At 41.9% G+C, this 22,812-nt stretch overlaps 1 long non-coding RNA gene across 1 annotated transcript; it reads left to right on the top strand.

Moving 5' to 3' along the window:
• Positions 1-1,741: 1,741 nt before the first annotated feature.
• On the top strand, positions 1,742-19,812 carry LOC115464259. Its single transcript, XR_003941256.1, has 3 exons — positions 1,742-1,815; positions 8,154-8,158; positions 19,796-19,812. It is a non-coding gene; the product is annotated as an uncharacterized LOC115464259 (long non-coding RNA).
• The last annotated feature ends 3,000 nt before the right edge of the window (positions 19,813-22,812 follow it).

The raw sequence follows: 22,812 nt of genomic DNA, 5'->3' as shown, positions 1-22,812 counted from the left end.
GGTCAGATTTTTACAGTCTGTATCCCACAAATGAGAAGACGAATAGACTGGAGTGGGCTTCAACGAGAACTCCAGCAGTTGGAACATAAGTATAGGGCCAGATAGACTTCTATGGTCTATGTTCCAGAAACACGAAAGAAAGTATATAATATCACACTCGTTGAATTAATTATGAATTGATAATGAGTGTGAATATTGGGCAGACTGGATGGACCGTTCAGGTCTTTATTTGCTGTCACTTACTATGTTACAATTAATCCTCTTTGCTCCCGGGCTGATGCGCAGACCTCAGGTCTGACACCTGACCTACTGGTGCGTGCATGTGGTGACCTCTCAGCACACAGTGCCAGAAATCAGAGACAAATCTTACATGTGCACACCAGAGTGTTCTAAGTTTCAGCTTCCATTCCTTCCTTGCCTACAGTGATGTGGCTCAAATTCAGAGAGAGACTGAGGGAGCTGACCAGAATTTTCTTTTATGTGCCATTAAATTCTTGCGGGGACGGGTGGGGACGGGTTGTGATGGGTTAAATTTTTGTGAGGATGGGTAAGATTCTAGTGGGGATGGGTGGGGATGGGTGAGATTCTAGCAGGGACGGGCGGGGATGGGTAAGATTTCTGTCCCTGTGCAACTCTCTACTCAGGAGTCCTTTTACTAAGCAGCGTAAGCGCTTACTCATGCCCAACGTGCATCAATTCCGAGTTACCGCCTGGCTACTGCATGGCCCAGGTGGTAATTTCATTTTTGATGCACATCCCCTACGCGCATCAAAATAAAATATTTTTATTTTCTGGCACGCGGGCAGTAATTGGCATTTGAACGCACATTGATCATTACCGCACAGTTAACGCATGAGACTTTTCCGCAAAGTCAATGGCTGGCGGTAAGGTCTCAGACCTAAAATGGACGTGTGCCAATTTTCATTTTGCCACATGTTAATTTTCAGTCCCCCCCCAAAAAAAGGCATTTTTTGCAGGTGTGCTGAAACATGATCCTGCGCACGGCCAAAAAATGTGCACCTTAGTAAAAGGACCCCTCAGTCTCTATAGTAAAACTCACCATCATCAGTCAGAAAAACTCTATTTCTAATCAAAACTCTCCAAAATGGTAATGACTAATGCAAAATCTTTGAAACATGCATAGCAATTAAATATAAACTCAGTATAAACTTGCTGAAGTATGTAGAGTATCTCTAAAGTAAAAAATGATAAACAAAATACTTAGCTTAATAATACAGAGAGTAATGTGCAGGAGGAGTCTTTAGCAATTGCAGCAGGTAGAAGAGTCTTATGAGTGAGCAACTCCCCACAAGGACCCCTGCATCAGAGGAGTTCTGCTCAGTAGCAAATGGACTCATCTTCATCAGCACTGTCCTACTGCATGATAAACATTGCAAGTACAGCCCCATTTCTGAATTCTTCCCAGGATAGATGGTTCACAAGGTTTGAGCTCATGGAGAAAACCTGGCATGAATTGTATCAGTAATGCTTTTTTTCATGGAGTACTGAGTACTGGAACTTTTTCCACTGCATGCTAAAAGTGACCCATTGCCCTCAACTATTTGTGAAAAGGTCCAGGATCTGTACACCAATTCTGCCTTTTCATAGATTCTATGAGGTCTGGCTGTTGTGGGATGGATCCCTCTGTGATAACTCCACCCCTAAAAAATGGTCTGGCATTTGAGTAGACACATTTTTGCTAGAAAAAAATTCACTGATTATATGATGAGTGGGAATTAGGGTTGCTAACTAGATCCAGATTTTCCCAATAGGGTTGATCCAGTCCTGGGCTCACCCCATTGCATGCAGGGACTTGTGGTCCTGATTTCCCCAGTGGATTCCATAAGAAAAGCAAGGCATTAGGGTAAGCCCAGGAATTAATCAACCCTGTTAGGTGAATGTGGATCTAATTGGCAACCCTAGTGGGAGTTGGGGGAGGGGGAAGAGTACTGAACTCCAAGACCAAAGCATAATTCTTTCAGTAAAGGAGACACTGTAGAGGGGAAAAAAAGGTGTTAATTCTATACCTGAGCACTTCCATTTAGGTACCCTGAGACCCCGCAGTAGACTATTCTATGACATAACGTAGTCATCTAGGGGTCCTTTTACAAAGGCGCGCTGAAAAGTGGCTTGCGGTAGTGTAGGCGCAGGTTTTAAGTGCGTGTCGAATCATTTTTCAGCGTGCCTGTAAAAAAAGGCCTCTTTTTGTTTCCCGAAAGTGGACATGCAGCAAAATCAAAATTGCCATGCATCCATTTTGGGTCTATGACCTTACCGCCAGCCATAGGCCTAGCGGTAAAGAATTTAGGCAGTAATGACCTACGCATGTCAGATGCCACTTGGAGCGCATCCGCTATACGCACCAGAAAATACAAAATATTTTTCAGATGTGCGGATCGGATGCACGTCAAAAATGAATTACTGCAAGAGCCACGCGGTAGTCGGGTGATAAGTCCATTTTGGTGTACATTGGCCATACGTAGGCGCCTACGCGGCTTAGTAAAAGGGGCCCCTAGTTTCCATTATAGAATGCTAGTATATCCAAGTATTAGCATACCTGACATTTATGTGCCTGCATTTATATTATTTATTTATTTATTTATTGGGATTTATCAACCACCAAGAGATTCACCCAAGGCGGTGTACAGTAGGTACAGTTTAACATCAAAATTACAATTTTGTAAACAGCATAACAATAGTAAAATGAACAAGTATACTCCTAGACAAAATGAAAGAGGAAAACCTGAAAACAGTAAACTGAGACATAATAATAGGACTACATTGAAACAGGACCAAAAATATGCACATTTAACAGCACTGAAATTCAAATAACAGAGACATAATATGATCAAGCATAATAGCGATGGAATATCTAATAAACACATAATTAGAACATTCAAATAATAGTCATAGAGCATAGGTCCCTGAGGGGGTCTTTTACTAAGCGGTGGAAAGTCCAACGTGAGCTTACTGTTCACTAAACCGAAAGTACCAAAGAGATACTGCAGCAGCTCGACAGTAGTCCCCACCCCCAGCGTGTGCTATTTCTGACACTACAAAAATATTTTTATTTTTGTAGCACCGGTATTTACTGGCAGTAATCGGGCAAGGTTACCTCCAGGTTGGCACAGGAGCCCTTACTGCTGCCTCAGTGGGTGGTGGTAAGTGCTCACCCTCAAAATGGTCACGCGGCAAGTGCTTCACTTTCTTAAAAAAAAAAAACCAGCCTTATACCTACTGCGGTAAAAGGGGGCCTCAGCGCGCACCAAAAACACACACTGATGCCAGCACAGGCCCCCTTTTTCTTTTTTTTTTTTATTTATCATTTTCACATTTTTACAAGCATTTACTACTTGAGTAGGTAATACAGTTAAGAAATTATCACATAATTAAACAAATAAATCAGGAAAATATTACAAAACTTGTATTAGACCACCGAATTCGAGGGGCTATGAGCCGTTAACTTAGGAGAAAGAAATTTACTTCAACATATCTCAAGATTGAAATAAAGCAATAGCAGATTATTACTAACCCCCAAAAATATAATTACATTCCCAACATTCTAGTCTTAAGGCGAAACATAAAGGTTTAGATTCAAGAAGCATTATAATAATTTTTTCTGAGAAATAAATTGTTTTAAATGTTCGGATTCAAAGAAAACATATTTTACCCCTAAATATTTTATATTGCATTTGCAAGGATAGTTCAAGTGGAATGAGGCTCCTAAAGACAAAGTTTCAGCACGAAGTGCTAAGAAGTCTTTCCTTCTACTTTGAGTTTGTTTAGTAACATCTGGGAATACCCAGATTTTCCCCCCATAAAATGGGGTTTGTAAGTTCTTCAAAGCCATCTTCCTAACAGATTCTAAATCTTGAGGAAATATGAATGAGACCAGCAAAGTTTGCCGCTCAGTTATATCAGTCAGCGACGTTTCTAGTAGTTCTGATACATTTAAATCCGGTTGTTCCAATGCTTGTATTGCTTTCTTTGTAGGGAGATAATAAATTTTATTCACTGGAGGCACATTTTCTAAGGTAAATTTTAAATTTTCCACCAAATACCTTTTAAAAATTTCTAATGGAGGGTATATAGAAGTCCGTGGAAAATTCAAGAATCGTAAATTTAGCCTCCTATTATAATTTTCAAAATGTTCAAACCTTTTATGTATCAGCATATTGTCTTGTATTAGTTTAACTGAGGTTTCCTTCAATTTAGAAGTTTCAATTGACAGATTTTGAATCTTTTCAGTTACCTCTTCTTTCATAGAGGAAAATGCAGTAGTTAATTCCTTTACATTACCTACTAACGGTTCAATCTTGCTAGTTGATTCCATCACCGTCTGTAGAGTCTCCCATATCGCCTCAAGAGTCACCGCCGGCGAGGAGACTAAAGATTTTCCTGGTCTCTGTGCCATCTGACTCTCAGCCATTGCTGTTATACAGGCCTCAGCTGTAGCGTCGAAGTGGGGGCCCAGTAGTAGCTCTCCTTTCCCGTCAGCACGGTTAGGGGCTACTCGTCCATCATCGACCTCAGCCGGTTGCGGTGCTGGTGGGCGCACAGGGGGGGACAATGAAACGTCCTGCCCTTGAAGCTCAGCCTCTCCTTGGGCAGCGGGCTCAGCAGGGCTTCCCGGTGTCGTAGCAGGGGTTCTCGCGAGGAATCCTTGGATAGAAAGCTGTGTTGGAGTCGAAGTTCGTACCGGCAGGGCTCCGGTTCTCAAAACCCCCTTCCTCTTGGTATGCGGCATCGTTAAGGAAAGAAAGGTAGGATAAATCTTTAAAGAAGAAAAATCTACCAAGAGGTGTAGGTTTAACACAGCGCTATCCGAAGGCTCACTCGCGGAATGATGTTGCTGCCGCCATCTTGCTCCGCCCCAGGCCCCCTTTTTCTGCAGCTTAGTAAAAGGACCCCCAAATGCAGCAGGGACATACATATGGAAGCCATGTGCATACCCTCCTTTGCAAATACATGCTATGCAAGATAGTCGAGTATTTACAAAATAGCATTAGCCAGTATACTGTGCTCCTATATATGTAGAAGCTAGTATTCTAAGCTTGTATGCATGTGATAGGCATCTAAATGTTGGCACCTCCTTCATAGAATTGTCCTTCAAGAGTAGAATTCCAAAATTATAATTCTTTTATTGAAGAAAATTCTTGAACAACAACAACAACAATAAAAATCAGTTTATGGTACAGTTTCATTACAAGATACTAAACAGACAGGAAACAATGCAGAATAAGAAGGTAGCTCCTTTAAGTTAGGATAGAAGAACAAAGGATGTACCTCCTTATCCTGCTTTGCTTCCTTTGTCTATTTAATATATTTCTTTTCCCCTGGACTTCTGGGCCTACAGAAGTGGTGGTGTTCAGCATGTCCACTCAGGCCCAGATATCCAATACAGCACTGAATATCCAGGTCTAATTTAGCAGGCAACAGTAAGACCTTAAAAAAAAAAAAGGCACTGGTTGCTGGGCATAGGAGCCAACTTCTCAAAGTCCAGTGGAAATAACCCTTCTCTGGACACTTACATGGAATTATCTCAAAATTAGAGGTGCTCAATCACCCACAGCACCCATGGAGTTGGCTCCTATGTTGCTGGGGATTGATTATTGACAGGTCAGAAACCAAGAGACAGTTCCTAGAGACAGACAGACTGACCAGATGGCAAGGTGGCAGACACTGGGAGTTTGGGAGAGGAGGCGGGGGTGGGGACATGGGAAGGCAAAGGCTGAAAACAGAGCAGAGCAATGAAGGTTAAACAAAGACACATCTGCATGGGCACAGCTGACAATCAGGAACTTGTACAGCTCTCAGATCTCCTTCTGCAACCACCAACCAGGCACTAGTTCCAATAGACAAGTGAGGTCAGCATTTGTACATGATTTATAGCAGGTGCACTAGTATTTTTTACCTCATCATTGCCCATGGCATGTCCACAATATGCCTCTTTTCTAAAGGGATTTTTTATTAACGTGCACTAGCATTTTAGCTTGTGCTAAAAATCAGCTGGCGCTAAATGCTGAGACACCCATAGGGATATAATAGGCATCTCAGCGTTTAGCACCAGTTGATTTGTAGTGCAAGCTAAAAATGCTAGTACCAGGGGCGTAGCCAGACTTTGGCAGGAGGGGGGTCCAGAGCCTGAGGTGAGGGGGCACTTTTTAGACCCCCCCCCCGGTGCCGCTGACCTCCACCAATTTTGACCCCACCCACGCTGCTGCCCCTCCCTGTCCCTTTCGACCCCCCTCCCACTGCCGCCACCACCAGGTACCTTTGCAGGTGGGGGTCCCCAACCCCCGCCAGCCGAAGTCCCTTTCAGCGCCGGTCTCCGAGTCCGGAGCGTTCGCTGATCTTGATTCTGTTTCTGTGAGTCCTGACGTCCTGCGAGAGGGGGGGGTCGAATGTGGCACGGAGGGTCATCGGTGGGGGAGGGTCAGTGGCGGCGGGGGGTGTGTGAAAGCAGGGGGCCAGGGCTAAATCTGTGAGGGCCCATGCCCCCATCGTCCCACCTAGCTACGCCCCTGGCTAGTACACCTTAGTAAAAGACCCCTTAAATGTGGATATCTTGACTTGCCTAGTACTTCCGGATCTAAATCACAACCATTGTAAAATCGATACTTACGTGTGGATGTCGTTTCCACATATAAGTGCTGGCATTTCCATGTGGAACTTGTTCTAAAATAATGACTGTTGCAATAGATGTCTTTTGGGTACAGTATGGTATAATGTATTGCATAACCACCTAGTTAAATAAAAAATAAGACCACATGAGTTACTTGTTATTATTTTGCATCTCATTACTCTAAAATAATGTTTGCCAATACTGTTTAATCTGCTACTTGTTTCTACATCCCCAGCAGAGGCATAATTTTACAAAAAAAACAGAAGAAGAAGCCGGCTTTGAATCACAGCAGGAACCATTTTCCTTCTGATGTTTGCAATTTGGAGTAAAACATTTTCTGAATCAATTACATGGAATCTCTGTTACAATCTCCTCACTGCTGTATGCATCAATAGATCTGCATAAACCAAGAAAAAAACATCTGTCCATGAGTTGTTTGTTATATCAGCAGACTTGAAAAAACAGACCATACCCATAGTCTTATGCAACTGCAACTCAGGAATGGGAAATAAATAAATAATAAATAAAAATCCCCATAAATAAATTATGCATTGTGGAAGTCGTGTGTATCATGGGGGTTGTCTTTTCCGGAGAATCAGGACTTCTGTTGAGCAGTAGATTATTTTGTTCAGAGGATTTTCATTTTCACAAGAGCTTAGTAAGAATTAAAATAATTAATTATATCATGGAATGCCAATTAAGGGGCCCTTTTACCAAGCTGTGGCAAAAAAGACCCTGCGCTAGTGGCAGTGTGCATTTTTACTGCATGCCAAGGCCCCTTTTACCACAGATGCTAAAAAGGCTGACAAAAGAAATAACCATGAGGTAAGTTCGCACTTGCTGCATGACCATTTCGGGGGGAGCACCCATTGAGGTGGCGGTAAGGGCTCCCGTATTACCTAGCAGTAAAAATATGAAAATAAATTTCTGTAGTGCTAGAAATGGCGCATGCTGGGGTGGAATTACCGCCGGGCTGCTGCGGTAACCCAACAGTAGTTCTGGATTGGTGTGTGGCAAACCTATTGCCGCGTGCCAACCCTTTAGTAAAAGGGCCATTAAAAGAATGGAAACTGTTCCGTTTAGCATAGATAAAAGAAATTAACCTTTGGTAAACTTGAAATCATAATAATAAACCTATTGATTCTCATTCAACATATCAATTTGCTGTTATCAGTTTATCAGCATTATAATAGTATAGATTTTTGATAAATAGTTTATCAGTTTTCTCTGAGCCTGCACTGGACTTTTTTGAGCTACTTATAATCTATAATAATAACAACTCTAGAGAAAACCACACTGCGGGCACTTTCTTTCAGTACCATAGCTCATCGTTGGATAGACTAGCTTGGATGCTGTATGGAAGCCAGTGGAGTGAATTAACTCCTTGGGATTATTGATTATTTAAATTTTCTAATTTAAGTCTGAAGTGATAAGCTCGGTAAAACAAGTAATAAAAAAACAACAAGAATAGAAAATAAATAAATCAACATAGTTGAGCTCTGGAAGGTTTTTTTGGCCGATGATGAAGATAGGGTTGAATTGATCCATTTAGCTCTTTTAGATATTTAATATCCAAGAGAACTTTGAGGCCTTTTTCCTTCCCAAATGGAGACCGAGAAGGTCAAGTAGATTCTAAGCTGGTGTCTACCTTGCATGTGGGATTTTGTTACAGTCTGGAACTCCAGCGATTTATTAATCCCACCCTCAACTTTTTGAATATGTTTGTCATAGACAAAAACTTTTAATAGGTCAGAAAATATGGATATTTCCTGATTTGAATAAAAGCACTCAAGATCGTAGAAAGTTATTTCTTCAGATGAAGCAACAAGTGCTTGCAATTGGTTCCAAGTTCATTTTGAGATTTCCTTGTGATTTTGGGTTCTGGGATGTTTATCTTTTTTTTACCCTAACCAGTTGAAATCATTTCTGGAAACGAACAAGTCGGAGATTCCTTTACCTGCAGGTGAATAAGAGCAGATGAAGATTTGTATAGATAGGTTCTCTTTCAAGTAATTCTTCATAAGTTTTCATGTTTACCCTTCTTTCAGAGATCTTTCCTTTCAGATCTCTCTTCTCAGTTTGTGGACTGACATAGCACTTGTTTTTTGCCTGTTCTTAGTTTTGCCTTATTACTGTGTAATATTGCCTTATGGTGCTTTTCTTGTCAAGTTGATACTTGTAATGTTTTTGTTAAATGCAATTAAAAAAAATAGAAATGACTATGTGGTAAGTTAAGCACGTGCCGTGTAGCCATTTCCTAGGAAAACACTTACCAGTAAAGGATCCTGCACTAACCCAATGAAAACCAGGCAGCATGCTTCCCTCAGTGCTAAAAAAAATAAAATAATTTTTTTGAGTGTCGGAAATGGCTCACGGCACACACTGATTTACCATGTACCGTTGTTACAGTAACCCTACTACAGCTTATTAAAAGGGTCCCTTAGTACACAAGTATTTTGGGTCACTGCGTTTCTTTTATATATCCTACACTTTGGTTTCACATCATAACCCCTTATTCTCGAACTTTCCATTCTACAGAATAAAGCTATATGATGCTTTATGGAAGCCTGCTAGATATTTGAATGTTTACATCTCTCAGTGTAAGGCTGTAGTGCAAACTATGCCACAGTTTGGCGCCCCATCCTGCTTTGAAATGTCTCTATGGCATGTGTGCCCTTCTGTAGATAAGTTCTCCAGAACTGTACAGAGTATTTGAGGTGCAATCATAGCAGAGATCCATAGAAAGGTGAAATTACTTACCTCTTTTTATTAGTGATATATGTCTTAATACAGCTTACTGTATTAGCCTTCTTGACTGCTTTGGAACAATCATCATAGATTATGATTCCTGACTTTGTTTTCCTGTTTGGTGACTGCCATTTCTGCAAAACTATTACTGACCTCTGGATTTCTAATCACAAATGCATGAGTTTGTATTGATGTGGATTAAAACATAGTTGTCATGTGTTCGGCCACATTTCCAATTGAAAGAAAAACAAACATTTTATTTACTCCCTATAGCATGTCTACTCTGCTAGCAATGTTAATGTCACATGAAAACAGGCATAATTTCCTTTTTCTCCCTTTCCCAGTGTCACTTATAAAGATATTGAAAAGGATAGGCCCAGCACTTACTCCTCTGTAACTCCACAGGCCATGCTCCCTTGGCAAGCATATATCAGATTGACTCAGTTCTATTGCTCAGGTAGGTCTTCTAGAAAATTTGCCATATACTCAAATCTTTAGATTACATTTGTGTTGAACCGAAAAACTGAAAGGTTTATTTATGAATTAATACATTTATAGTCCACCTAGCAACAAATGATCAAGGCAGATTTCAACCAAAAATGCATAAAATAACTTATTGTTATTAACATGGGCTATTATTAAGATGGGTTAACCTGGGTTAGTAGTAACTAGATCTCATTGCATAAAATGGGACCTGTGCTAAAATAGCACAAGTTGTGGTAAAATAGCCCATCTTAATGGTAGGTCATGTTGATAACAGAGAAAATAACATAAGAAAAATGATCAGTAGACATCTCCAAAAGCATCCCTAAATAGAATTGTCTTCAAAACTAATTGAACCTGGTTATAGTTGTGCTCCCTATGCTAGGGATCTGAAAGTGTATTCCATAGTGAGGGGTCAGGTCAGTGGCAGCCCTCCCATTAGGGCAACTGAGGCAGGAGCTTATATCACAAGCAGTCTCATATGTAAATAACCAGCTCCACTCAGGATCCTAAAAGAGCTCAATATCCTTTTTACCAGGCCTCAGCAGCACAACTCAACTCCAAGCTCCACTACTTCATTGCTCTAAGCTGTACGTAAATGTTTTAGTTGATATATTGTAATATCTGTATTGTATATCTTGCTGTGGTTTGATGTTTGTATCTCACTTAGAATTTCTGCAAGGCAGGTGGACTAGAATTGTTTAAAATAAATAAAGTAAAAACCTACCCTTCCTCATTCACAGACTGACTATAACAATGCCAACCTACGATATTAGGACGCATTTAGAAGATCATACTCTGTGCGCCTCACATCATGTTTTATGCGGTTGAAATACAAATAATTTTTTTAAAAAATTCTGTGCTGCAGGTGGGAGAAAAATTTGGCTGTAGGAATTCATTTTCATTGCCCATTTGTTTCTATTTCACCATTACATATTTTCTCTTATATATATATATATATATATATATATATATATATATATATATATATATATATATATGAATTGCATTGGTACATGCAAAATATTATTTAACAGTTCAACAATTTTATATAACATTCAGATAATACTACTTTAGTGGTTAAGTTGTGAAATCATAACCTATTATTCTCTTCACGTATCTCAAATCACAGATTAATCATATTCATTCATATTACTTGCTCTTAAACCAAATCTGCCTCTAGTTATAATCCTTATAAGCTACACACAGGGCCGGTCTTAGCAAGTGCGGGGCCCTATGCAGACCAATTTGATGGGGCCCCACCCTAGCCCTGCCCCCACCCTAGCTCCAGGGCCCGCCACCCCTCCCTCCGAGCTCCAAGGCCCCCAGCTCCAGGGCTTGTCGATCCTGCACAGTCAATGCCAACTGAAAGCCATGTCTTTTTCACAAACACAGATACACCCTAATCCACTATAGAATAAGTAATCATAAACTTTCTATTTAGACAAAAAATAAACTGAACCCCCAAGATGCCAGACTCTGCATACAATGCAACACCATAGAAACAGAAAATGTCCCCTAGTACTGTGCAAAATATAAAGACAGCAGATGTAAATTTGAAAAAAGCTAACAAATACCAATCACCACTTTACAAATTAACAAATAGAAATAAAACAAATATAGAAAATAAAATACCATTTTATTGAACTAATACATTTAGCTTTCAGAGGCCAAAACATCCTTCCTCAGGTCAGTACAGTATAGTACTGTTACAGTATCCTATCCTAACCTGAGGAAGGGGGTTTTGTTCTCCGAAAGTTAGCCAAAATGTATTAAAATTAGTCCAATAAAAAGATTACCTTGTTTACATGTTCTATTATAAACATTTATTAACACATCTACAATACTACTTTATCCTAAAGCAAAAAAATTAAAATATATATTTTATTTACAGTTTGTTGTCTCTGGTTTCTGCTTTCCTCATCTTCTTTTCACTGTCTTCCTTCCATCCAGCATCTGTCTTTGGTCTCTCTCTGCCATCCAGTGTCTGCCCTCTCTGCTGTTCCCTCCATCCAATGTCTGCCCTCTCTCCCTGCACCTTCCATCCACATCTGCCCTCTATCTCTGCCCTTTCCATCCACCAACTGCCCCTGTCTGCCCTCTCTCTCTCCCCCATCCATTCACTGTCGGCCCTTTCTATCCCTTCCATCCACTGCCTGCCCTTTCTCTCTGCCCCTTCAATCCACCATTTGCCCTCCCTCTTCCATCCATCCAGGGTTTGCCCTTCCTCTTGCTCCCTCATCCAGGATCTGCCCCTCTTTCTGCCCCTTTCTTTCAGCCCCCAGTTCCAGCCCCACTATTCCACCAGTCCCCCAATTCAGCCCCAGCCCTTTTCTCCCACCAGTCCCGAGCTTCAGCCCCCCAGCCACTTCTCCCTGTCCCCTTTTCAGCCCCTGCCCCTTTTCAGCCTCAGTCCCAGTACTAGCCCCCTTATCCCACCTACCCTCCTTTTCAGCCCCCAGTTCCAGCCCCCTTCATCCACATGCCTTGTATTAGGGCCCCCCTTTTCAGAACCATTCTCCCACCTGACCCACGCATGCCCCATTTTCCCACCAGCCCCAGGCATGGCCCCCATTTTCCCATATTGCCCCTTCTCAGACCCAGTCCCCTTCTCCCATCCAAGAACCCCAGTCCCCTCCTCACCCGTCCCCTTCAACCATCCAAGAACCCCCTCCCCACCTCAGTCCCCTTCTTCCATCCAAGAACCCCAGTCCCCTCCCCACCCGTCCCCTTCTCCCATCCGAGAACCCCCTCCCAAGTCTCTCCCATCCAAGAAACCCAGTCCCCTCCCCACCCATCCCCTTCAACTATCCAAGAACCCCCTCCCCACCCCCTTCTCCCATCCTTGAACCCCCTTCTCCCATTCAAGAACCCCAGTCCCCTCCCCACCCGTCCCCTTCTCCCATCCGAGAACCCCCTCCCCAGTCTCTCCCATCCAAGAACCCCAGTCCTCTCCCCACCTGTCCCCTTCAACTATCCAAGAACCCCCTCCCCACTCCCTTCTGCTTCTCCCATCCATGAACCCCCTCCCCACCTCAGTCTCCTTCCCATTTGAGAACCCCCTCCCCACCCCACCCTTCCCCCACCTGAGAACCCCACACCCTTTTCCCATCTGAGTCCCTCCCCACCTACCAGCTCCATTCCCCTGCCGCCCACCACCCTCAATGCCTTTAAAAAAAAACAATTTGAAGCACTGGAGTAACAGGCAGCAGCGCCTTGCGTCTGCCCTGCTACTAAAAATCTCTTCGATGACGTCGTTGGGCCTTCCCACATTGAGTCCCGCCCTCCTCTGAGGTAACTTCCAATTACCGCGAGGGCGGGCGGGACTCAATGTGGGAAGGCCCAACGACGTCGTCGAAGAGATTTTTAGTAGCAGGGCAGACGCAAGGTGCTGCTGCCTGTTACTCCAGCGCTTCAAATTGTTTTTTTAAAGGCAGGACAGGGCGAGCAGCGGGAGAGGACTCGGAGCACCCCCCCCCCCCCACCTCCCGCTGACATCTGGGGCGGACCACCCCCACCACATCGCCGTCGCCGTCGTGCGTTGTTGAACTTGGGAGGGTGGGAGAGTGGAGCTCGGGCGTTCGGTGCGGGGCGACCTGAGGCGCGCCACGCGGGACCCCCCTGAGTGCGAGGCCCTATGCGGCCGCCTCGGCCGCCTTGCCTTAAGACCGGCCCTGGCTACACAGGAAAATAAACCACAAAATATTTTCACATAATTAAATAAAATAGTTATATATCTTAATTATACATGTAGCTTTGGATCTGCTGTATGAATATGAGATTAATAAAATGTACTGATCAAAATGAACAATTTCTTTTAATGCATTCCATCACAATGTACTACAGTATGGACAAAATTATATAGAAACATAGAAATATAGAAAAAGAGACCTGAGGCAAAACATTCAGCCTAGGCAGAGAGCAGGTTTTTTAAAGAATGTCTACAGTTAAAAAACAAAACATATATTTAATGCCATATCTGCATAGGTGGCAGTGCTGAACATACATGGAAAATGCTTAAAGGCAGGCCACTAGGTGGGTAATGTGATGTAGAATTTTTTTTCACATATATATTTTCCATAACAGTAGCACTCACATCTGCTTCAGTGCTCTCTCACAAATAAAGCACACACACACAACTTTATAGTGGAAGAAAACTTGGCCGCAGCTTTATTTCAACATCAAGTCAGTAATAACGTTACATATAGGGACATTAAAAAAAAAAAACAAACGTCTAAGTTGGAATTTGGACGTCTTTGTAAAATGTCCAGATTTGGAGGCGGGGATAAGGTCATTTTTGAAAAAAGATGGACATCCATCTTTTGTTTCAAAAATACCAAGGACATCCTAAGATTTGGACATCTGTGGTTTTCGGCGATTTTTGAAACCAAAGTCTAAAACATCCAAATGCAAGCCCTTTGGATGTGGGAGGAGCCATCATTTGTAGTACACTGGTCCCCCTGACATGCCAGGACAGCAATGGGGCACCCTAGGGGGCACTGCAGTGGAGTTCGTAAAATGCTGCCAGGTACATAGCTCCCTTACCTTATTTATTATTTATTACATTTGTATCCCACATTTTCCCACCTGTTTGCAGGCTCAATGTGGCTTACAGAGTTTTGTTATGACATAGTCATTCCAGGATCACGGATACAATTGGTAATGTACAGGATATCAGATACAATTGGAAATGTACAAACATTAAGTAAGGGAAGAGAGAAGGAAGGTGTTAGGCAGGATAGTATAGAAGGTGGACTTTAATAGCTGAATGGGTTGGTGAGGTAGTTTGTAAGGCTTGTGTTCTGAGTCCCCCAAAACCCACTACCCCCAACTGTACACCACTACCATAGCCCTTACGGGTGAAGGGGGCACCTATATGTGGGTACAGAAGGTTTCTGGTGGGTTTTGGAGGGCTCGCTGTTTCCTCCACAAATGTAACAGGTGGTGGGGGGTATGGGCCTAGGTCCACTTGTCTGAAGTGCACTGCATCCACTAAAATTGCTCTAGGGACTTGCATGCACTATCATGGACCTGAGTATGACATTTGAGGCTGGCATAGAGGCTGGCAATCAATATTTTTAATGATGTGCTTTGATAAGGGGCCCTTTTACTAAAAGGGATTGAAGGCAAAAAAATTATAAAAAAACTATTCAATGTTGTTGACATTTGAGCCAGCGATAAAGATAAGTGATTGCTAATGTAATGTCTGTATTATTTGCACCCTGTTTATTCTTTGCAGTGTTGCCAATAAAGTCAATGCGTTTTGTACTATGCTAATTGAGTATATCAAGCACACACATTATTAGAACTGCATATTCTACCTGCTTTTCCAGAGATTAAACAATAGTATTTCCCAATTTTCCTAAGTAACACAGAAGGATCCACTGAACATTTCTCATTCATCCATTCATTACTTTATACAGTAACTATGGGGGTCAAATGAACAGATCCAATCTAGATATGAGGTATGTGCTCAAAATTCTTCAATGTGTTTGTCATAAATGACAATTTTTAAATTCCATTTTAAAATTTATTGAATACTGAATGCTTTTTATAATCAGAAAATATAGTGGCGACTTTTTTGTCTGGTGCCTTGATTCAAATACAGTTGAAATCAAGGCATGTGCATGTTGTACACAAGATGATAAAGTAAAAGTCTGTGCTTATCACTTTTCAAGCTTCCTTTACAACACCCCAGTATTTTTATTCAAGGGCTCATGCTGTGTTTATGAGTACTAAGATAAAAGAATGTCAGCATTCTTTTTGTATAAAATGGATTGTTTTACTGGTCTTTTCTATCATTAAAAACAATTCAAACAATTCTTGAATTCATGTTTTTCCCCCATTCACAAATACTAGACTAATATTAGAGATTAATACAGTCCATAATAGATACTTAAACATTTGACAGTTTCTCATGGACTATCATGGTAAAGTTGATAGGAATGACTAGCATCAACTGTTTAAAGCAGATGTTATCCCATTAATTAGCTCTAGACCTGAGCATGCCTGAGACTTTCCCATTTTCAGGCCGACAGGAATTGGTCCCAGTGAGTGTGCTCCATATTCACATTTAGTATCATCTCATAAAGAGCAGTGAAAACACAGCAGGTCCTTGATGAAGACACATTTGCTTATTCCTAATTTAAAGTTATGTTGCTTAACCTTAATGTAATTGGTCACTGGCGGCCCACTGTTTGTACAGTGTGTTGATGACCAAGGAAATGTAATAAATTATAAAACTTACTGCTTAAATGGAGGGAACAACTGTTCTGTTAAAAGCCTGGTATGTAATAATGGTAAAATAATTACTCCTCAAGCATAATAGCTGAGAAGCTGTTAATACCAACAGCAGAGGCTTTTGTGCAAAGGTTAGTTTCATCCTTTTGTTTTGAACAAGTATCACTATTATCAAACATGATTACAGACTTAAGGATGACAGGTAATTTTCCTGTTCAGCCTATTGATGGCAATCAAATTAATATTAGACTCAAAATAAATATAAATCATAATAATTGGCTGAGTGATGGCCAGTGGTCCCTGAAATGACTGAGCAGCAAGTGCTTTACTTGCCGCACAGCTATTTCCTGCAGGAAAGAGAGACTTCCCTTTCACCCGCTACGGTAAAGGGGACCTCGGTGTGCATGAAAAACACGCAAATACACTAGCGCTAGCCTCCTTTTGCCACAGCTTAGTAAAAGAGGCTCTAGACATGCTACATAGAATCCCAAGGATAGCAGCTAACCAGCTATATCATGCAACTTAACCAGTTAGCACCAATATTCAGTACTGGGTTTAGCAGTTAAATAAGAATGCATAAATAGCCCTTATATTTTTAACTGCTAGGACCTTAACTGGTTAGCAATAAATATCAGCTTAACCGGTTAAGTTCCAGCGTCCAAAAATGGATATTCAATGTCGGTCACTGGAAACAGCCCAGCATTGAATATCCGGGGTCAGTGCCAACTGCAGCACATATGTGGGGTGCCTCTCGCCAACTGAATATTGGCCCCTAGGCCTTATAATGTAACTGTTTTCTATTCTGTGTAGGAATAGAAGCATACATATATTTTCTTTGCTTTCTGCTATCAAATTTCATTCATATGGGCCTGTTTTTATTTTTTTGGCTCTTGCAGCATTATGTTCTACAATGTGGGTGACTTATGTTTATTTCCTGGGCTAAGCTCCTGCTCTTTGACCCAATAAAGCCAAAGAAGTTAGAGAGGCAACATGCACAACTCTAAAGGGAGGGTGGAAGAAATGACATCACCTACTGTGCAATGGCAACAACTAGAAGCCAGAAACATTGTACAAGTATAGCAAGTTCCATAAAGAACCATGCTATGTATCACTAGCAATCAAAGAAACATCTATCTTTCGAAAATCTCTGAAAACATTCTTCTTCAACAAGGCCTACAATGAGAACCTATAACCTCACTAAGTCCACTCAACTATGAACACACACCTTCCATAACTACCCTAACAACTCTCTTCCTTCTTCCCTCTCCCCTTCCTTAATCGCTACACATTACTAACTGTATCCGATATCCTGCTATGATAATGTTATCAAATCCATGTAAGCCACATTGAGCCTGCAAATAGGTGGGGGAATGTGAGATACAAATGCAATAAAATAAAAATAAATAAATAGTCCAGGACTGTTGCTGTGATGGCTGAACTACATGTATTGTATATGAAGGATTATAGTGGAGTTGTCCAATAAAGCACAATTCCAATTGAGCTGGAAAAAAACAAAGAAGAAGAGAACTGTTTGGTCAAGGAAAGAACACTGAAAAATATTTTGAATGTATGAATAACTACTTTGGAAAAGACTAAGATTCAAGATGTCAACTGACTAGAGAGTGTGTGCAGTTACTCTGAGTTTTCCTCACTTGTACTTCTTATTGTGGCGTATTTTGAGCATGCCAAAACTGAAGGGTCCTCTTCCCCAGACATTGAATGACCTACCATTGCAGTGAGACAAAATAATTATATTCTCACAGCCCTCACAAGTCTCAGGCACTTCCACTGATCTCAGAGCTAGGAAGAGCCCTGCGCTAGAGAGCAAGATTTAACTCAGCCAGCAAGGCCCTTCCACTTCTTTATGTCAGTATGGCATGGCTGAAACTGTTCAGAAGGGAGCAGTGGGAGGAGATGTTGATGTATCTGTGGTGGAGAGGCAGTCTACACTGTTGCCTGTGATTGAGTATATCTCTACTTTGGCAAGTGTATTGACACAAGTCCCAGACAGTAGCTCAATTGATCAATCTGGGGTAGAGGTTGAGTCATCAGCTGAAGCTTCCTAAGTTCCAGAAACTGGCATGGATGGAGGAGTTGAAATTTGGCAAGAAGAGCTAGACCTTTGTGCTTCTGCTTTGCAGCTTCTACATAAACCAGCAGAAATAACACTAGATGCAGTCTGGTATACCCTAGAAGCCCCATATAAGGTCTGTTCTTTATTTATAACTGTTTCTTTAAATAATATTTCTTTAGTTAGAGACCTATAGAAACAATTTGAGACTCAAGTTAATAAAATTACACAGTCAGAATCTTCTGTTACCCAGCTACTGGATGCCCAGGCTCAAATCTCTCAAGATTAGTTTGCATCAAAAAGTTGAAATTCTTTGAGAATTCTGCTAGGTTGGAACCTAAGGATTTTAAATGTTCCTTGTTCAAAAATTTTGGATCTAAAAGATGTTTTTTTTTCTTTCCCAATCAATGTGTTATTTGTTTTAAGCAGAACAGGAACATCAAGAAAGGCAACTTTAAACAACAGCTCAAAGCAATAAGTTTAAACCCAACCAAGTCTCTCCCTTGCCCCTCTCTAATTCCCTATCCCCAAACCACTCAATCCTCAACCCCTTCTTGTACCACTTTATCTAAACATATCCATTCTTCATGGCCCTTATCATATATACCCTAGTGTTTTTACTGTATATTAAATGTTCTAATTCTCTCACTATTTTAACATATGACTAATTTTGAAGTATAAGCCCATCCTGACACTTCAAAACAGGGGCGTAGCAAGACACCCAATTTTGGGTGGGCCTGGGCCCAAAATGGGTGGGCAGAAGATCTCTACCCTATCCCACAAGTGTTTTTGTCTCTCCCTTTCTCACCTGCATGCCATATGGTCTTTCAAACACCCCCCTCCCCCGCATAAGCAAATTTTCACCAGCAGCGAGCAGCAACTAATACACACTGTTCATGTTAGCCTCACAGCCTTCCCTCTGAAGCAACTTCCTGTTTCTGCATAGGTGGGAATACATCAGAGGGAAGGTTGTGTGGCTGGTGCGAACAGTATGTGTCAGTCGCTGCTCGCTGCAGGCGAAGATCTGTTATTTACAAGTTGTTGTAAATAGCTATTTATAAGTTGTTGGGAGTTTTTGGCTGGTGGGGCTTGGGGATCCTTGCCAGCCACATCATAGATATGCTGCTACTGGGTGGACCTGAGTCCAAAGTGGGTAGGTCTGGGCCCACCCAGGCCTACCCTTGGCTACGCCACTGCTTCTAAAAGACTGAAATAACACATTTTGCTGCAGCAAGACCCATCTTTTTGAAGTGTTGTTCCATTTTTTACTGTGTCTGTTGCCCAATCCCAGAAGACAATTTGTAGGCACTCCCTGGATAGATATTCCTCTAAAAGTCTCCAAATGTTTCAAGATGTCAGACCAGTAAAGTTGAATTCTGGACCAAGACCACCAAGTGTGAAGGAATGATCCACACTCTTCCTCACTTCTCCAAAATAAGTTTGTTGTACATGAAAACATAGCCTGAAGTTTAACTGGAATGAATAACAATCTGGTTACAACTTTGTAAGCATTTACTCAAATTAACACATACATAGTCACTCACTCACTCACTCACTCACTCAACTCTTCACCCAAATCTCTTCCCCATAATAACATACTTTTACTTCTTAAATTCACCTCCCCCAAGCAGGGGCGTAGCTACGGGTGGGCCTGGGTGGGCACAAGCCCACCCAATTTCAGCTCTGGCCCACCCACCCAAGCGCACAGACACTGCCCGCCCACTTTTCCTCCAAGCCCGCGCCAGCACCAGCTCCCATTGCCGGCCACTGCTGCTTTTCCTATTGAGCAGCAGAGCTGGCGCTACAAAAAGAAGAAACGCTCAGCTGACTGAGCTGAGCGCTAACAACAAAAAAAGTTGAAAAAAAAAAGTGCGGCACCTCCGCAGGCAGCCTTGAGGCATTGGCTGCTGGCTCTGCAGGCTCCTCCCGTCTCTTACGTCACTGCCCCTGGAGCGACGCAGGGGCAGTGGTGTAAGAGACGGGAGGAGCCTGCAGAGCCAGCAGTCAATGCCTCAAGGCTGCCTGCGGAGGTGCTGCGCTTTTTTTTTCAACTTTTTTTGTCGTTAGCGCTCAGCTCAGTCAGCTGAGCGCTTCTTCTTTTTGTAGCGCCAGCCCTGCTGCTCAATAGGAAAAGCAGCAGTGGCCGGCAATGGGAGCTAGGGCTGGCGCTGGCGGGCCTAAATCGGGAGAGGGAAAAAGCAGATGGAAGGATGGGGAGAGAAAGAGGGAAAAAGCAGATGGAAGGATGGGGAGAGAAAGAGAAAAAAAGCAGATGGAAGGATGGGGAGAGAAAGAGGGAAAAAGCAGATGGAAGGATGGGGAGAGAAAGAGGGGAGATGGATGAAAGGATGCAGAGAGAAAGGGGAGAGACTAGAAGGATGTGGAGAGAGAAGGGACACCGAACAGAAAAGGGTAGTGAGATAGAGAGACACTGGTTAGAAGGAGGTAGAGAGACACATTAGATGGAAGGATCAGGAGAGAGGGTAGATGGGTGGAAGGATGGGGAGAGAAAGAGGGAGACGCTGGATGGAAGGGTAGGGAGAAAGAGGGAAGACGCTGAATGGAAGGGTAGGGAGAAAGAGGTGACGCTGGATGGAAGAATGCAGAAAGAAAGAGGGGAGACTACTGGAAGGATGGGGAGAGAGAGGGGAGACACTGGAAGGATGGGGAGAGAAAGAAGAGAGCTGCTGGATGGAAAAGGAGAGTAGTGAAAGACAGGAGAAGAAGAGGAAGGGGCATGGGGAGAACAAGGGTGAGAAAAAGATGAAAAGCCATAAGTAGATGAAGGAAATTAAAGAATGGATAGTAAGAATGAATTAAATCTGGACAGAGAGAGAGAGAGAGAGAGGCAGAAAAATATTGAAGAAAGCAAAGAAAAAGGAGAGAAAAATGAGAAATGGCCAGGAAACCGTGGCAGAAGAGTTAAGCAAAAACGAAGGAAAGCAGAATCTAGAGACAATGAGAAAAAGTAAATGGCCATACAACAAAGGTAAAGAAAATAAATTTATTTTTAATTTAGGATAAAGTAATATGGTACCTTTGTTAATAAAGTTTCAGAGACCAATACTTCCTTCCTTAGGTCAGGAGAGGATACCGTAACAGCATTATACTGACCTTAGGCAGGAGGTTTTGGCCTCTGAAAGCTCATTGAAAAGGGTGTTAGGCTATTAAATAAATTGTCTGAAATCTGATGCACTGAAAAGCAGCACTTTACCCTGTGTGACAAATGCATCTGATTAGTGTGACTAAATTTTGCTGGGGGAGGGGGGTAGAGAGAAAATTTTATGCCCACCCATTTTGGGTTCAGGCCCACCCAAAATTGGCAGTCTGGCTACGCCACTGCCCCCAAGTACCTATATAAAACAGAGATGATGTCATCCTACACTAACCTCATTACAAATTTACAAATAGCTTCTTGCTATAAAAGAGATTCTGTTTACTGCAAAGAAAGCCTACGCCTTCTGTCTCGCTGCACCCTACGCTTGGAATAAACTTCCTGAGCCCCTACGTCTTGCCCCATCCTTGGCCACCTTTAAATCTAGACTGAAAGCCCACCTATTTAACATTGCTTTTGACTCGTAACCACTCGCCTCCACCTACCCTCCTCTCCTCCTTCCTGTACACATTAATTGATTTGATTTGATTTTTTTTTTGTCTATTAGATTGTAAGCTCTTTCAGCAGGGACTGTCTTCTTCTATGTTTATGCAGCACTGCGTATGCCTTGCAGCGCTATAGAAATGCTAAATAGTAGTAGTAGTAGTACTATACTGAAAAATAACTAAAGCTTCTAACACTGTGATGTTATACAAAACATTTAAAGACTCTAACTACATCTCATATAACATAGATTACTAAGGACAAAATTCCATTTTCTCAATCTCTAGCAGACTTTTTTTTAATAATAACATTCTAATACTTCACAAAGCTTTTCATTCTTTGACTAATATTCATCAATCACAGACTGATACTTCTAATATCCTTCATAGTACTTTTGCTACTTTCCATCTCCCTTCTAAAACAGATTTAGAAAAGGGTATAAAATCAATGCATGTCACTACCGCTCCACAGGATCCACTTCCTTCTCTTGCCCTTAAGAAATTTCTTGTAACTTTACTTCCTTTCATTCATACCATGGTACAGGCTACTTTATTAGAAGGTATAGTCCCCTCATTACGAAAAAACAGCTGCAGTCTTTCCCCAAATTAAAGATACATTTAAATGTGTTGCCTCTGTTGAAAACTACTGTTCACTTTCCAACTTACCATTCATAGTTAAAATTGTAGAGAGTCTTATTCACTCTCAACTTTCAGATTGTTTCAACTACTAATATTTTGCATCCATATTAAACATGTTTTCGTCAATACCATAGCATAGAAACAACACCCCAACATAATGGCCCTGACAAAATAGCCCCGGCAAAAAAGCTCCAACAAAACAGCCTTGTAACGAAATAGCCCTTGACAAATCCGCCCCTAACAAAATAACCGTTGACAAAATAGCTCCTAGACAAAATAGCCCCCTAGAAAAAAATAACACATCACAGAAAAAGATGATAAACTACAAGTGAAATATTCACCAACAAAGGCTCCAACCAGCATAGCATTGTATAAAGCATATATAAACAAACAAAATTCCGTAGCTACC

Source organism: Microcaecilia unicolor, chromosome 3, assembly GCF_901765095.1.
Source record: "Microcaecilia unicolor chromosome 3, aMicUni1.1, whole genome shotgun sequence".
Classification (NCBI taxonomy): Eukaryota; Metazoa; Chordata; class Amphibia; order Gymnophiona; family Siphonopidae; genus Microcaecilia; species Microcaecilia unicolor.
The sequence above is the reverse complement of the archived record's forward strand: the minus strand, read 5'-3'. Positions and strand labels throughout refer to the sequence as shown.